This window comes from Rhinolophus sinicus, linkage group LG09, assembly GCF_036562045.2.
Source record: "Rhinolophus sinicus isolate RSC01 linkage group LG09, ASM3656204v1, whole genome shotgun sequence".
NCBI lineage: Eukaryota > Metazoa > Chordata > Mammalia > Chiroptera > Rhinolophidae > Rhinolophus > Rhinolophus sinicus.
The window spans coordinates 3,754,396-3,772,098 of NC_133758.1; the positions used below are offsets into that span (position 1 = coordinate 3,754,396).

General features: G+C 45.2%; 1 long non-coding RNA gene across 1 annotated transcript in view; it reads left to right on the forward strand.

Moving 5' to 3' along the window:
• Nucleotides 1-17,703, forward strand: part of LOC141573125 (uncharacterized) — a 521,122-nt gene that overhangs the window by 70,567 nt on the left and 432,852 nt on the right. The window lies entirely within an intron of this gene.

Consider the following 17,703-nt stretch of genomic DNA (forward strand, 5'->3'; position numbering starts at 1 on the left):
CGCTGCTTGTCCTCCAGGTGTGTGCTCGTGCACCTGCCGCCTGCCCCCTCCCCCCATGCAGGGTGACAGCTGCTGCCTCGCTGTGGGGACAGAAGCCTAATGGGCCCGGGCAGTCAGCTTCCAGCCCAGCTCTCAGAGGCTCTCTCCTTGGAACAGGCTGACAGAGTGACATGATGGATGCTTCGGCCGCCACCTCCCCAGGAGGACGCCTCACTAACATCCCTGCGTATTGACTCAGGGCCCTGCTGCAATATGGTGTGAGGGACACGGGACTTGCTGACTCTCCCAAGGTTACGGGGATTGTCACTGAAAGGCACGCGGTGCTCTCAGCTACCTTTCCGGCTTCGCCACCTCGTTTGTACTCCTTGTTCTCTGCAGTTAGAGCGGAGTTAGAGCCTGGAAACTCATGGCGTTGCACACCCAGGCTTTTCCACTCCAGGAGGGCACAGTGCTGGGCGGCAGGACTGTTCTAATTAGGCCATTAGCTCCATAATGACCGCATTAAGAAAGAGGGAGGGGACGGAATACACGCGGCATCTTAACTCTGTGGTGAGTGCAGCCATCACTTTTTTTTTAGAATTCCTCTGCCCTAGTTTTTTCCAAATCTGCAGCACAGATGAGGTGCCTGGCAGAGGGGTTCCTGGATGTGAGGGATTCACCTTAGCAGGTTCAGGATGATGCCTCCGCAGCGGGCTGTGCCCGTGAGTCGCAGCCTCAGCTGGCACACGGTGTACAGGGCTTGCTTCTGTTGGTGTCCTGCACGGAGCCCATCCTTCCCACGCGTGGGCACTCACCAGACCTGTGGGGAGTGGAGACCGCACGTCACTTAACAGCGACCAGGCTAGAGTAGTGCCTTTTTAGGGAGTGGACAGGGCCAAAGAACCCTGCCTTGTCAAGAATGGCCCTTTTGATGAGTTACAAGTCAAAGATGACAAGTCAGCTGTAAAATGGACAGTATTTTTTGTGTGTGAGATCTGTAGAATCAGCCATTGGGTCTACTTTTTCTGATAAGCACATTTCTTAGTTTTTCCTTGCTCAGCTCAATAAAGCTCCGCTGTCTGTCTTTAGATGACTTACATTCACTTTCTTCACCCCACTATGACTCCTACTAAGACCAGTTGTTTGGGCCAACTTTCAGTGCCTGGCACCTGGCTCTCCAGGGTGAGGAAGCGGGGAGGGCTGCAGTGTGGCTGGGTTGGGCTGTCTCCACTGTGTCTTGGGTGTTTGGATTGAATAATCTGTAAAGAATGTGCTAGAGAGACTGTGTTGCCTGTGGAGTGTCTGGTGCAACCGGTGTGAGTTCAGTGACTGCAGGATTCCTTAACACATACTGTGATTTTATGGAGAGAAGAGTGACTACTTCAAACATTTGTTTAGCAATTTCTGGAGGCAGAACTTGTTAGATAAAACAAACATAACCGCCAGCCATCACTGGCTTGCTTTGTGGGTTCTGGCAGCCCATCTCCAAGTAACTCAGCACATCCCCAATCACGTGGTGAGGTCCTGGAGGGCCCCATTGCTGTTCCTCACTTAACCTTCTCCTACGAGACATCCCATTGGTTTATCACCGTTATCGCTGCACTGTGATTGGGAGTCTCAAGTGGAACTTTCCAGGCCCTCCCTGCGAATCTGTGAGGGAGCCACAGAGACCAGTCGTAATCCTCAATCGTACTCCTGTTTCTTAGGAGACTGAGGGGATCGGGAATTGTTCTCTGCAGGCTCCTCATTCTGCCTCAGCGGAGAGCATTTTCTTCTGCACTCTCTGCATGCCCTCTCCTTCTGAAACGTCATGGAGCGAGCCACTTTCCTTGTTGCCCACAGCTGCCTTCCTCTTCCTCAGCTTATGAACCGTGCCTGGTACCCTTCAGTTCTCTTTTGCTCTTTCCATGCTTGTTTCCCATGGGATCATGTGGCCTGGTTGTCTTACTTTTCAAAATGAGGTAGCGTTTTATGGTAATTAGGGTGTGCAGTCCAGGAATCAGAGGAAAACCCCTCACACGCTCTCTATAGCAGAAGTAGCCCCTTGCCCTAACCATAGCTGCTCCAGCTGAGAGAGGCCATCAGGCACCAGGGGATTCCAGCAGGGGAATCACCACTGCTCTGCGATGGCCTACTTTACCCCACACAGGTGATTTTTCCCCTTCTTGTTTTGTGATAGGTGTTACTTTTGGAGCTCGCCGAAGCACTTAAGCATTGTACAGATTCTTTTCAGTAAACACGATGCTTTGTCAGTAGAGTCACTCAGTTAGATTCAGGGACATCTAAATCGAGTTGTGGGGTATAACACTGGAAAACAAGGAACACCCAGTTCAATTTGAATTTCAGATAAACAGCAGAGTATGTTTTTTCCTCCCCCAAATTCAAGTTTACCTGGCAATTCCATCTCGAAGGCCAGTACCTAAACAGATTCTCTTTCTATGAAGTACTTTTTCTAAAGAATGTCTTGGTGGTGAGAGAGTCCCTTTCCTCCCTTGCCATCCTCCGTCAGTTTAGCAAACCGACACAGGTTTTCTCAAGACCCACCCCTTGAAGACTCATCATCTCTACTCTTTATGGTGAATTATGGAGTAAGAAAACCACTACCTTGTTGGAAGTTCTTGTGCTTTCCACTCATTCCTTCCCCGTTAACACTGTTGATTGTGTTAAATATATTCCTGCAATGAATTCCTAGAACAAAGAAGAAGGGCAGGCATATCTGTGTTTTCAAACGACTACCAAGGAAGTTTAGAGCAACAGCCTCTGGTTTTCCCCATTATGTGTAATCACAGCCATCTCTTTGCCCATGCAGCGTACTTGCAGTGAATGTCTTTTGTGATTAATTAAACAGATTCAGCTCCACTTCAGCATTTAAATAATCACAGCTGTCGTTTATTGCTTCCCATCCTGAAAGCAGTGGAAGTGCTTGCTTACGTCGCCATGGATGCCAGAGTGTCGGATGCTTGTAGATGGCCAAAGCACACGGTTATATTCATGGCAAAAGGAACTTTGTCCATAATAGCGATAGAGCACCTACATTTACCAAACAACCTCAATCGAAGTATCAAGGCTTGGGGAACCAGATGTGGTTCCCCCTGCCCAAAGGAAAAAAAGACAGGTGGGACTACATCAACTAAAATGCTTCTGCCCAGCTCAGGAAACAGCAGAATGAAAAAACAACCTATGGAATGGATTTTATGCAAACCATATAAATCTGATGATGGGTTAACATCCAACAATTCAATAGCAACCACAGCAAAAAATCTGATTTAAAAAATGAGTTAAGCACTTGAATAGACATTTCTCCAAAGAAGATAGGCAAATGACCAACACGTATATGAAAAGATGGTCCATATGACTAATTATAAGGAAAATGCAGATCAAAACCACAGTGAGGTGTCACCTCACGCCTGCTAGGATGGTTATTATTTAAAAAAAACAAAAACCAAAAAGACAACAAAAGATAAGTAGAAGTTAGAACCCTCAGCACTGTTGGTGGGATTGTAAATTGGTGCAGCCACTATGGAAAACAGTATGACGGGTCCTCAAAAAATTAGGAATAGAATTGCCATGTGACCCAGCAATCCCACATCTGGGGATTCATCCAAAAGTCTGGAAATCGGGATATCAAATAGGTATTAGGACTCCCGTGTTCATTGCAGCATTATTCACTGTAGCTGAGATATGGAAACAACCTAAATGACCACCAACAGATAAATGGGTAAAGAAAATGTGGTCTATACATGTAATGGAATGCGATTCAGCATTAAAAAAGAAGAAATTCTGCCATTTACAACAACACAGATGAACCTGGAGGGACATGACGCTAGGGGAATAAGCCTGTCACAGGACAAATACTGCATCACTGCACTTATATGCGGACTCTACACTAGTCAGACTCATAGTAACAGAGACTAGGTCCCAGGGGCTGGGAGGAGAGGGAAATGGACTTGTGGTTCAGCGGGTGTAAAGTCTCAGTCCTGCAAGATGAATCAATTCTAGAGTTCTGCTGTACGACGCTGGGCCTCACTATGACAACACTGTATTCACTTACAATTTTGTTCAGCGGGCGGATCTCATGTTAAGTGTTCTACACACACACACACACACACACACACACACACACACAGAATTATCATCTGGAGGCATTTTATACTCCCCTTAGACTTGGCCTTCAGAGTTCAAAGGAGGCTTTAGCTGTGACAAAGTGAGTCATTATATATGGGTGTTATAATTTAAGGTTTTCCAAGACGTAACAGTCCGTTGGCACAAATTAAGTCAAATAATGTAATTTTACTGGCCCCTCTTTCCCAGGCCATCAGAACCCTTGTAACTTCTCTCCCCACACCCAACAAAAGCATTTCAGTCTCAAAACATGATTTGGTTTGTTAATTGCTGACTCAGTCTCATAGTTCCTAAGTGCCTGATGTAGGAAATCCTATTGCCCTAATTCATTTATAATAAAGACGATAATTGCCATAAGGGCAAGAAAATCACGTTCTCTCTAGTATGTTCTCCTCCTGAAGATGAGTTGAGTGGAAGCCAAATTATATTTAGATGGTTGCTTGGTGAACATAGAATTAAGAACGAGGAGAGTCAGTCCCATGACCCAAATGTTCATGACGCACGGGGAGTCATTTCTGTTGGATCCACGAAGAGGCTCTTTCTGCTGTGAGAACAGACAGCACTCAAGTTCATTGCTGATTTTTGTCTCTTTGGATTCCTTATTTCTAAGCGTCTGTACTTGCGGATCAGACATGGCTGGTGCCTCACGTTCTCTCTGCTCATTTGTATCTCTGGAAACCACTTCACACAGATGTAACCCGACCAGATTTCATGTGGTTTCCTGCAATCTCTCTCTCTCTCTGCTCCAGGGCTTCTCTGCAGCTGAGGTGTGGGGCTCAGATGCAAACCTGGTGGTCTTATGGGCTCATTACACAAGTGTAAACCTGGCCGTGTGAGGGGTTCACACCGATTGCGTCACAACTGACAAATGAAATCTGAGCTGGTGTATATAAGCTTTCTGCTAAGAATTCTGAGGCTCATTGTACATCATTCCTGAGGGGGTCCCCAGGGGATTTGGCTGATGTCCACAATGGCGAATGGCTCAGAAACATACCTGTCTGGGAGTTTTCTTTCTTTCCGTTGTTCTGTCGTCCCAGTCTCCCATTTCTGTTCCTGAGACCACGTGTCTCCAAATAGGACCTGCAGTGAGCATGGGCTCCCTGGCACCACAGCTGACTTAGCCACCACCACTGCTGCAAGCCCAACTGACCCCAGCTAGTGACATGGCCCCCTGTCTCAAGGGCCAGCCACTGGGGGGCCGGTGGTGCACAGCGCTTTGCCCTGCTGGGGTTAATCGTGTTTGCTTACTCTGCCAAGGCACTGGATGGGGACATGCCAGGGGAAGAGCCCAGGTCTGAAGGACGGGCTGTGGGAACTGGCAGCTGGGCTGAGGGGCCTGTGGACAGCAGGCCGGGGCGCTCACTGAAGTCGCTGCTTTGGCTGGATTTCCCGTCCAGCCTCAGGTACTGAGGCCTCACAGAGGTGGTGATGCGGAGGAGGAGGAGACGCGGTGGGAGAAGTGGCTTAACACTCCTCACGGGCATCACAGCAGTCCCGGGACAGCGTGCCACTCTCATGCCCACCTGAGTGAGGAAAGAAGGGGACAGAGAGCAGTTAATAACTCGTCCAAGCTCACTTACACAGCTGGCAAGAAGAAAATAGATTAGCACCCCGGTTGTCTGTGTCCCCCGCCTGACTTCTTAACACCTGTACAGCGTCTGTTAGTTCCTCGAGGTGTGTGTGGTTTCAGGGTCTGCAAATGCCCGGAGCCCCTGCTCCAGTGCTGGCCTCTGGGTGGCTTCCTACTTCTAGCTGTGGACATGACCAGACTCTGTCCATGCAGTGTTTGGCCATTCGAGCATTCCAGATGCTACGAAACCTCCTCATTCACTCGCCATGTTGCTGTCCAGTTCCTGTTATTGGCAGCTGCAGGTTAGTGTGTATTCCACGTGAACTTTACAATAATGAAAATAATACTTTTAGGTAAGATTCTATATTTCAGACCTTTCACTAATTAATGTGGACTTTTTGATTAACCCAAATCAGTAAGGCTTCCCACATATGTGCTTGTTTTTGGTTTTCTCTGTGAGTATTTCTCTGTGAGTGTTTTCTTTTTCATTTGCTTATTGTGTCCTCAAGGATATTCCAAGTTAAGAAATGCTGAATTTGATGGTCTTCTTCCTTCTGTGTTAGCAGTGACTGTCTCAGCGGAGTAAACTCTTTCCTGGTCTGTTCTAAACCAGGTCTCTCTCGGTCCTGTGCCCAGTCTGCTCCCTGGGAAGCACACACTTGATAGCTGCTTTTGTCCTGCTGGCTGTGTCCCCCAGTCTGTGCAGAACTTGTTTACTGATCCACTTCGTTATTGATTTGAATATTTCTTTATCTGCCTTCTTTTAAAAAGCGGGTATCTTAAGAAAAAAAATAGCAATCACCAGCTTTTTCCTAGTGACAAAAGGACTGTAACATAGGTGCCTGTCTTCAGATTGGAAGGGAAAGACAGAATGGCTTCTTTAGGCCTCCCGCGCCAGACTGACAGAACAAGGTATTGGGTGTTGCTCAGAACTTCCAAGGGCAAGCTGCTTGAGGGCGCGGATTGAGCCGGCTGTGTTCGTCAGCCAACACTCAGCATCTAGCATAATGCCAGGCTCTGGTTAGCAACTCGGAAGTGTTTACTGAAGAAAAAAGAGTGAGAGAAAGAAAAGGAAGGAAGAAAGGAAGGAAAAGAAAGAGAGAAGGGGGAAGAAAGAAAGATTTCCCCCTAAAACTCATAAATTACAAAGCCTTAATTCTGATGCCTCAGACCCCTAATGTTGAACCCCACGCCACCTTTAGCTTTTCTTGCCACTTTGTCCTGAAAGTACCACTCGTGGCCCCTTTAACCCGCAGAGAAGTTGCAGGCAGACCCCCTTCTAATGACTGCCCAAGGAAAAGCAATGCGATACACTAGCTCAGATACAGAGCACACTGAGAACCCCTGTTGGAATAGGTGCTGCCCCAGTTGGAACAGGACTGGGAATCTCTTGCAGACACATTTCCAAGGTCTTCGCTGCCGTACTGTTCCTTCACCAACTTTTATTCTTACATTAGTCAGGAAGTGACTATTTCCCGGGGACTGTGACAATATCCTGAGAGGGAAGCGACTGAAGCTGCGTTTCGCAGAATCAGATTCTCAGGAATGTGGAAGTCTAGGGCAGATGCAACAAACCCTCGATTTGCTGAGCAGCTGTGCCGAGGGTCGAGGAAAGCGCATCTTCTAAATGCGTGTCATGATTTGAAAGCAGGATAGGGAAGGCAGCCTCCTGATTCTTGGAGACGACAGTTCTTGTAGGGCTCACTGCGGCTAGGTGGTGTCAAGGACCCCTCCCAACCCATCACCTTCACCACGAGTGTCCAGGGAGCAGCAGCCACGGCCTGGCCTGGGTTAATTTTTGATGCATTGAACAGTTAACCTGGGGCTGCTCCCAGTGTTGCTAAACTTGCTAAACTTGCGGGTTTTAAGAGATCTGAAATAGCTGCTCGAGCCGGGAGAGACTCTTAGAAGTGCTTTGACTTTTAAACAGCAACACTCAGGGTTTTTCCTGCCAACCTCTAGAAAACCCCGAGGACCAATGATGATGGCACACATGGCCTCAGCTGATTTTTCCGCCTTTTCCCTGACTGCAGGTTAGCCACCTGGAACAGGTGTGTGAGTGGAGAAGTGGCGGATTTAGAGCGCACACTCTGGCATTTCTGCGTCAGCGGACCTCCCTTTACATATGGAAATGATTATGTCATTAGCACAGACTTCGGAGTAGGCACGTCCTTTTTCTTTTCTGCTGTCTGTGGTGTGATCTTTCGTTCCTTTGCTGAATAAATCCTCTAGTTCTGAGCGTGTGCTTTGGGACACCTCCTCTCCTGACAGGCTTTCACATGTGCAGAGGTTCCACAGGTCGATGTGGAAGCAGGAGACACGCAGGGTGAGGGCCATGGGGATGTGTAATCACCCACAGGACTAGGGGGCACGTGGGCTAGACCGCCTAAGAGGACCTTTTGTTCCTCGGCCGGCATCAAATGATAGTTGGTGTGATTTTCCAGCATCTCTCATAAGCTGGGAGCTAATGGTGTAACATTTCCATCTTTTAATGGCTTGCCCACCTCCTGCCCCAGGAAGGGGTGCAAATGACTGCATGGCTGGAGACACAGAGCCAGCTGGAGGCAAAGGCAGTGGGCATGCCAAGGGATGGGCAGGTGGGATGAGAAAGCCAACTGGGGGTGCACAGCCAATGGGGGTACAGAGACTGCAGCCAAGGGGAGGGACAGCGGGAGGCCAAAGATTCGCAGGGGTGATAGTTCAGTGAGGAGAAGTGCGGTGGCTGAGCCTGGCAGTGGGGTCGGAGCTGTGCTTCTGGGGTGGGGAAATCTGCCTAATGGTGGAAGTCCCTGTTAGATTGTGTCACTCGGGGCATCCTTAGAATTAAGGCCAGGGCATTGAACAGAGTTCAGAAAGTGAGGTGAGTGGGGACGACTCAGGAAATTGGACTTCAGCTCATTGACTGGGGTGGGGGTGGGGCACAGGGGCCCCAAAAGACAAGGACAAGAAGATCCAGGTTACAGACCATGTGGCTGGAGGAAGGAGGGCCCCCAGGTGGCTGGCAACTACAGCAGTTTAGAGAGGCAGAGCCAGTCTCCTGGCCTCCGGGCATTTCCAAGCTCTACTGCTGGTGGGTAGGGGTGTTATGCTGTCCCTTGTGAAGTGTGCAGTTGGGGGGTAGGGGAAGGGCTGACTTGAGTTGGTAGTGAATGTGGGGCTGGCTGGGCCCACGAATGGAGCCTCTCATATCCAGCGCTTGCCTTCTAGACGGGGGTCCTGGGAATGGTTGCTAGGCGCTCTGGGTACCCCTCCTTCACCCAAGGTGGACAACAGGCATGGGTCACAGGGACATAGAGGGTGTTTGAGATCAGTGACCTGGCGTCACGCCTGTGGCTGGGAAACCTGGGTCCTCCCCTACCAATATGTGGGCCAGTTACTCTATGCAACTAAGTCCCTCATGGCAATTAATACCCATCTCAAAGGCTTTTATGAGGTGTCAGTGAAGTAATTGTATAAATTATTTAGCACAGGGCCTCACACATAGTTTGCTCTCAATAAATAGCATCACTGATAAAAAAATATTTATAAAATTATTCTATGTGAATTCAATAATCAAAAGCCATTACTAACATTCTTAGTATTCCCTGCTGCTTTGTGAAGAGTTAACTTTACCCAAAGGGAGGTCTGCCTTTTGTCCCTGGTTCCTGGGAGGTAACCTCTAAACCCTTGGAATTTCCTGAGTAACTGGAGGGCTTTGTGTGTGATTCCTGGTGGGCCCCTTGCTCACACCTGACGTTTTGCTGGCTTTTGCTGCCCATCCCAGGAAGGCCAGCCTTGTGATTTGAGGGCTGGAGCTGTGGCATCAACACAGGCACTGATTCAGTCAGTCACGCCTATGTGAGGAAGCCCTGATACAAACTACACAGCAAGGCTCAGGTGAGCTTCTGTGTAGCGTACTGTGTCCCTGGGGACATAGCAGCTTTGTGTTTAGAGCCCTCTGGCCCCTGATTCCACCCTATGTGTCTGTTTAGGCAGCTATAAGAAAAATAGCATAAACTGGGTGATTTGTAACAACTGAAACTTACTGCTCACAGTTCTGAAAGTCCAAGGTCATGGCACTGGCAGACTTAGTGCCTGGTCACAGATGGTGTCTCTGAGCTGTAACTTCACAAGGCAGGAGGGGTTTTGTTTGTTTTCTTCCAACTGCATGGCCTAATGATACTTTGATCAATGGACCGACTCACAGTTCACGGTAGTGGGTTCACCCACGTGCCCATCTGCTAGCTGTGACTTGGAGTTAGAAGAAAACAGGGATTAGGGTGTGTCGTGGGTACTGGTGAAACCAGGAAGAAAGGGAAGAAGAGGCAGAATTCATGTATTTTGGTTCTACATCTGATCGTTTGTCTTCAAGTTTGAGAAAAAGCTGTTTAAAATACCAGCTGTACAGCCTCCACTGGGAAGCGTGCTGTTGTGTGGAGCAGGGTCTCTGGCTTGGCTTCATTGATATTTGGCACCGTGTTGTTCTCTGCTGCGGGGCTGTCTGTCTACTGCAGACGTTCAGCAGTGCTACTGCCTCTGCCCACCAGACACAGGGAGCTTCACTCCCTACCGCCGATGTCACAATCGGAAGTGTCTTCAGGCACTGCCCACAGCTCTGCGGTGAAATATCACCCCCAGCTGAGAACCATTGGCACAGAAGAAAGAATCCATGGCTTCAAATGGACACAGCTTGAGTCCTATTTCGGCCCCTTACTAGCTCGTGGATCGTGGGTAACTGAAACCACGGAAGCTCCAGTTTGCTCATCTATAAAATTGGTATAATAACCACTATTCAGAACATTCATAAATTAACGTGCATAACACTATAAATTGTAAAGTACTGCATATATGTAAGGTAAGCTCTTCAAATGCCATCCACTTTCTTGGTTGTGCATAGAAATTATTTCCAGCATGAACATGTGTATACTTAATTATTTCTTGTCACGTCACGATCTGGCTGGCTCATCAGTCAATCCAGGCAACTGATCAAAGCTGGTATGATTTGGCGCCACATTCCGGGGTTGACGGGTTTGTGTCAGGTACCTTCCCTCTCTACCCGTGTCTCCTCCCCATTGGAGCCTGTGTGTGTGCCTGTTCTCCCCACCCCGCCCCTCGCCTCAGGTACGCAGGATATGAGTACCATTAAGACTTCCTACCCTGGCCTTGACTCATCCGTAGCTTCTATTCCTCTGTGATCTGAACCTTTTTGCTCAATCTAAAAAGGAAGCTCTTTCCTCCAGAAAATTCCGTGCAGCTTTTGCTCCCAACCATGCAAATGCTAGAAAGTAGTTGGTTAAACAGGTTGAAGGCTGAGATGGCAAAAGCCGGTTGGATGGCTTATATTTCTCTTGAGAATCATCTCTCAGGGCTTTTATCCCTTTACACTCACTAGTGTCCCGTTGCTACATGTGCTTGTCAACACTTGGTGTTACTATTCTCTTTAATTTTAGCCATTCCAGTGGGTGTGTTGGCATTTCCTTGTGGTTTTAAGGCATTCTCAGACATATGTTACCTAACCTAAAGGAAAGAGAATCCTGGCTATGGAATATGATGAGAGACTTTGAAGCTGTACCATGATGGGCATTCAGGAGAAGGGGACACATGTTTATTGCATGCTTATGACATGTTAAGTGCAACACTAGGCATTCCAGCCACACTATTACATTTCATGCTTCCACCCTCTCTACACATGACGATACAGATGAAGATACAGATTTTCAGAACATTTAATAATTTACCCCAAATGTCATATTCATGAAGGATGGGCTGATGTCATATCATGTAGATGGCTGTCGTTTTCTCCTAGGATTGGCATTGATATTGAAAGTTGTGTATTTCTGTTGCAGAGAGAGAACAAAATGCAGGGTGTGGAGGTGGGGAGATAGAAGAAGGTAAGAAGATTCTAAGCATAGTTTGGGATTTCTGGGAAAGTCAGGAATTGAACCTGGGACTCCTGATTCTTGACTCAGTGCTGTGTTCACCTGGCTATAGAGTGTTCTCAGGGCACGTCTGGGTACAGTTGTCTGTATTTCATTGCAAAACACTCAGGAACTCTGACAGGGGAAGCAAGCATGCTTCCTACTTACTCTTCAAATGCCTTAATATGCCTTATCTATTTCTTGGTCTGGATAGCCCTGTGAAGAGAGAGCATAGATTGTATCTTCATTTTTAGATTCAGCAATTGATGCCAGGAATGGTCCAGTGACTGTTCAAGATCACAGAGTAGATGGATCCAGAGCAGGAACCCAAGTTCAGGGCCTTCTCTGCTATAAAAATACTGTGATATGATCTCACATGACCTATTTTCTCCAGGGTTCTTTGTGGCATGCTTAGGTGTGATCATCTCATAATTCTATTTTGTTGAATCTGACGTTTGGTATGAGAAGGGCATAGAGAGTGCTGGGTCTTTAATGATAGCAACACCTCTAGCTGACATTCACTGAATGCTTGCCACATGACAGGCATCATACTGAAAGCTCTAGGCACTCGCCTCCTGATAGCGACCCTGCCAGATAAGGACTGTTCTCTCGATGAGAAAACTGAGGCACGCAGAGGTTTGGTATCTTGCCCAAAGACACTGGAAAGCTGGGCACGTACAGCACATGAAACATTCTGTTTGTTACACAGCCTCCTGCGTTGTGAGTGAGGATGTAAACAAATGTGGTTGTACAAGCTGCGGGCACTTCAGTCAGGAGTCTGCGGGGTTCGTGAGCAAGGACTGGATGGCATTGTGGTTTCTAACACAGGGACGAGAGAAGGTAATGAAGCCTCGCTCGTTAGCTCTGGACAGCACATTGTGCAGAAGCTCTGCCTGTCAGCTCTAATCCACTTCCCTGTGGCTTCTAATTGCTTGTGCAAGGACACCAGATGGAGCCGCCACATTTGGCTAGCCCCACCCATCCTCTTCCTCCTCCTCCTGAGCTGCTTCTTCCTCTCTGATAGAAAAGGCATTGCAGTCCATGACCTGTCTATCTGTAGCATGGAGAAACCAGGAAAGCTTTGCTCTGTTGTTAGCTCAACCTTTCTTTTTGTTGGTAAAAACTAAGTATTTCTGGCATACTAATAGTTATTCATACACACGTACCCACTACTGAGATTGTTAACACATTTTAATATTTTGCCTTATAACTTTTAAATGAAGAAATTCAATATTTCAGATTCGATTAAGATTCTGCCACCTATTGGGAGTTGGGAGGGCCAGGGTCCCAGGGAGTCACCAGGGTGGAGCAAGTGGAGTTCACCAGGCTAATGCGGATTCAGATCTGGCCGTGTGGGGGAGGGATCAACACAGGAAAGTTGGTGCCACTGTGAGAACTGGCCTGGGAACTTTGGCAAATTTTCTCTTTGTTCTCTGTTCTGTTAAAAATCACCCCTTCTTTTTTTCCCATAGGCTAAATAAAATATCTACCTTCTTAAACCTTTGAAAAGGTTTAAACCATGTGTCTTCCAATTACCTGCCTGTGACACTAACCTTAAAATGAAGGCACAAAGAGATTTGAAAACAGGCTCCTAGTAGATTACTTCTGTCAATCTTGAGAATGCTTGTCAAAGTGAAGGTTGGAAAAGATTTTTTTTCGCAAGAAAAACTGAACACTCTCCTTAAATGAACAAGGAGCAAATGAACAGTTGTATTTTACTTCTCTGCAATTGCTACATGTGAAAATTATTATTGACTTTGTTTTTGAGGAAACATTGTGATGAATTGAATGATTAGAGAAAACCTTTTTCAGTTTGTGCTGTTTGCTCCCGATAATGTCAAAACGATATTCTGCAGTAACAAGGCTTAAAGGAATGGATTCTGTCTTGGCAACTCGTAGATTTCTTTCTCTCTTTTTTCCAAGGAAAACCACACTGAACAACTCAGATAATAAGACAAAAGACAGAAGAGAACAACAGTGATAATGCTTAGCTCATCCTTAGCACACACACTCTCTTCAAAGACTCCTGCCATAAGTGTCATTATTCTTACTTTGTTGATGAAAAAATTAGTCTCAAAGGCACAAATGAGACTCATACATCAGTTTTCCTCAAAGTGATTTCTCAAATATAACAAAATCATAGAGAAAATCATTTGAAATTACTCCTACCCTCAAAGTGCTAGCTTTATTCAACAAACGTTTATTGAGTATCCACTAAGTTCTGAGAGGAGGTAACTCATCTTTGAACTCAGAGGACCATTGTACCCGAGCAGAAGTGATGTTTCATGTGGTGTCAGGCCAGTGTGCTCTGTCAGGCAATACCCCTTTATGTCTGAGAATGCTAAGTGCTCAGGATTGATGTCCCTCTCTGCTACAGTGTTCAGACTCTTCCAGATATTGCTAAGAAAGGGTTTCTTTCCTACCTACCCAACCAAGGAAATGAAGTTATGGATGAAAATGTCAGTTTTGGGCAGTGCGGGGCAGAGGAAAGACAGAGATTTGGTTCCAGTACTTATTGACTCTTCTTAAGCAAGTTTTTAAAGCTGATTGAATCTCCATGCTCTCATCTGTAAAACCAAATGCTCATAATAACACCTGACTTCTCCATGGGGTGGGTTACTGTGGGGATAAAGTATCAGTGTGTGTGAAAGTACCTGTAACCTCTACATCTTTAACATTATTGTTATTGCTGCTGTTGTCGTTTGATTACTGAGTCCTGCTTTACAATCAACCTTTTTATAAGAAACCAGTAATCTATAAGTAAAAGACACTAATGTGGTAGGAAGATTAAAGAAGAGATGGATTTTTCCCCCAGTTGGTGTTGATTCTAATAGAAATGATTATTATTTTGAGTTTTATAGTTTAAAGATGACTTTTCCTATATTGCACACTTCAGTCTCACCAAAACCCCGAAGCAGACATTAAAAAAAAAGTACTATATTTTTAGCTTTATTTTGTGTGATTGGAAAATTAGACTCCTGAAGCGCTTGTCTGTGTGAGAGCATTTTATAAATAACTAGTGAGTGCCCACACCTGGGTTCCGTCCATGGAAATGCTGGGGGTTTCTTTAGGGCACAGTATCCTGTGGCTGACCTCCAGCTCCAATATTTGATTCTAGAGGCTCTGATGGAATAGCTTTCTCGGTTCTATTCTGTTCCCCATCTGGTCCAAGCCTCTTGGAGGATGAACTGGATCTGGTTTTCAGCGAACAGTAGTGAAGGATTTATTTCTAAGAAATTCATGCTTGCTGAAATGAAAAAGAATATTGACTCTCATTTACTAATAAGGTTAGGCATTTACAATGCCATAGTTGATGTCCATAAAATTCTGTCATTAATGCTTTGGAAAGACACATCTATCCACTGAGTAAATTAAATTACTAATGCTTATGTTATGGAGTTTTGATACAGTGTTTGTTGCAAACTTGAGATTATTTTTATGATATTATCTATATAAAGAAGTGCACTGAATGCTGTAGCTCCAGGAGTGTAAATTTAGGCATTAGTAAACTTGCGATTTTTAAATGGCTGTTGTCAAGTCATTGCCGTTATGTAACACATCAGTGATCAAGGCGAGAATAAAGACACATTCATTCTGACAGTGTATTTCTGGTCCTGATGATTTTCAGTTTTTTCTTGTGGAACTTTATATTTCATTGTCAGGGTGAAAAAAGGCAGCTTCATTTCAGTCAGAGAATGAGTCTGTGTTGTGTTTACAAATGTGTTTGATTGAAGTTGTGAGATGCTACCAAATAGTGATGAGAGGAAGGTGATATCTGTACTTACATCTTGGCAATGATAGAAAGTAAAACACTGCATTGAGCCAGTCACACACTCATATGCAGCGGGGAAGATAAATATTTTCCCCTCCACTCTCCTAGGTTCTTGGCCGAGACCCCCTGTAGTAATAAAAGGCAGATTAACATGAGAGAACTCAAACAGAAGTTTAATGACACTCCTCCTGTATACAGGGGAGAGACCCTGAAAAACTGAGGAAGTCACTGAAATGGCCCAAGCCACCACCGTAAATACCATCTCTAGCTAAAGACAAAAGAAAGATGGGGGCAGTTATGGGAGGTGACCAGGAAAAGCACAGTAAACAAGGGTAAGATTGTTGTACAGATTAAACTCTCCGCTGGTCAGTGTTTCCTACGATTTAATCATCCTCTCTTGCTGTTACAGACAGGATGACACCTTGCAAATGGACATTTCCCTTGTAAATGTAAATTTCCCTCAAAAAACGGCAATTCTACTCTGTTTTCAGAGATCCTCCAGTGTCTGCAGCCTCTCAAAAATAATCAATTCAAAATAATCAATATGCCTGAGGCATCTTTTAGGGTCGTATATTTTACTCCCCTTCATATGTTTATACATTTCTATAGATACATACTGTGTTTTCCCGAACATAAGACCTAGCCGGACTATCAGCTTATTTTACTATAAGACCCGGTATAAATTAATATAATATAATATAATATAATATAATATAATATAATATAATATAATATAATATAATATAATATAATACTGGGTATAATATATTACTGGGTATAATATAATACTGGGTCTTATATCAATTTTTGTTTCAAAATACGCATTAGAGCTGATTGTCCGACTAGATCTTATTTTCAGGGAAACACAGTATCTTTTAAGTTTGAGAAGAGCCTCATGTGCTACTTATACTATAAACTTACACTAAACATATATATGTAATGTATGTACTACATATATACTTTTATTAATATATGTGATATTATGATTTGTAAGATATGTATAAATTGACTTTTAAGCCACATGGGTTTGAACTGCATGGGTCCACGTATGTGTGGATTTTTTTTTTCAATAAATACAGTAAATATATGTTTTCTTCTTTATGATTTTCTTCATAGCATTTTATTTACCTTATTTTATTGGAAGAATACAGTATATGATACATACAGCATACAAAATAGTTAATCAACTGATTGATTATGTTATAATTAAAGCTTAGGGTCAACAGTAGGTTATTACTGTTAAGATTTTGGGGAGTCAAAAGTTATAAGCAGGGTTTTGACTGCACAGGGAGGTCAGTGTCCCTAGCTCCTGCATTGTTTAAAGGTCATATTCGGTGTTTGCCCATAGGTCCTGGCTCACAGCTCCCAAACCCTTGGAATTTCCTGAGTGATAAGAGCAATGGGAATGTCTTTTGTTATAATATCTGATCTCTGGTCCTCAGTTCCCGAAATCCCTTCCGAGCCATAAAGGTGAAATGGGTGTCTCATTATTCATAACACACCCCTTTCCACCACAACTGGGTTTAATTAATGAGGTGACTTTTGGGAAGCACCTAAGGATGGGGCTGGTTGCCAAGAGAACCAACAGGGAATAGAGGTTGCAACTTTCAGTCCTGCCCCTTCACCTCCAGGGAAGGAAAAGGGGCTGGAGGTGGAATGATCCCCAGTGGCCAATGATTTAATCAATCGTGTCTGCCTACGTAATGAAGCCTCCATAAAAACCCAAGAGGATGGGGTTCAGAGAGCTTCCAGGTTGGTGAATGCATGGAGATTTGGCGAGAGTGGCTTTCTTGAAGAGGGCATGGGGCCTTGGTACCCCTTCCCACATACCTTGCCCTGTGCATCTCTTCCATCTGGTGGTTCCTGAGTTATATCCTTTTATAAGAAACTGGTAATCTAATAAGTAAAATGTTTCTCTGGGTTCTGTGAGACCCTCTAGCAAATAAATCAAATCTGATGAGGAGGTCGTGGGAACCTCTAATCAGAAGCCCATTGGTCAGAAGTACAAGTGATGGCTGTGGACTTTCTGCTGGATCTGAAGTGTTGGGCTGGGCAGTCCGGTAGGACTGACCCCCCAACCTGCAGGACCTGACACTGTCTCCAGGTAGATTATTTCAAAATTGAGTTAAATTGTAGGAGACCCAGCTGGTGTCACAGAAGTGTTGGTGTGGGGGACTCCCTCCCCCATGTTGGAAATTGGTGATCAGAACTCCTTTTAATAAGTATATAGTGTAAGTATATCTGTAAGCATAATACAGTTATATGCTATATTACGGATGCTTATATATACTGTATAATACTATATTATGCAGTATGCCATGATATGTATACTTACACTATATATTACAGTACTCGTTGTTAAA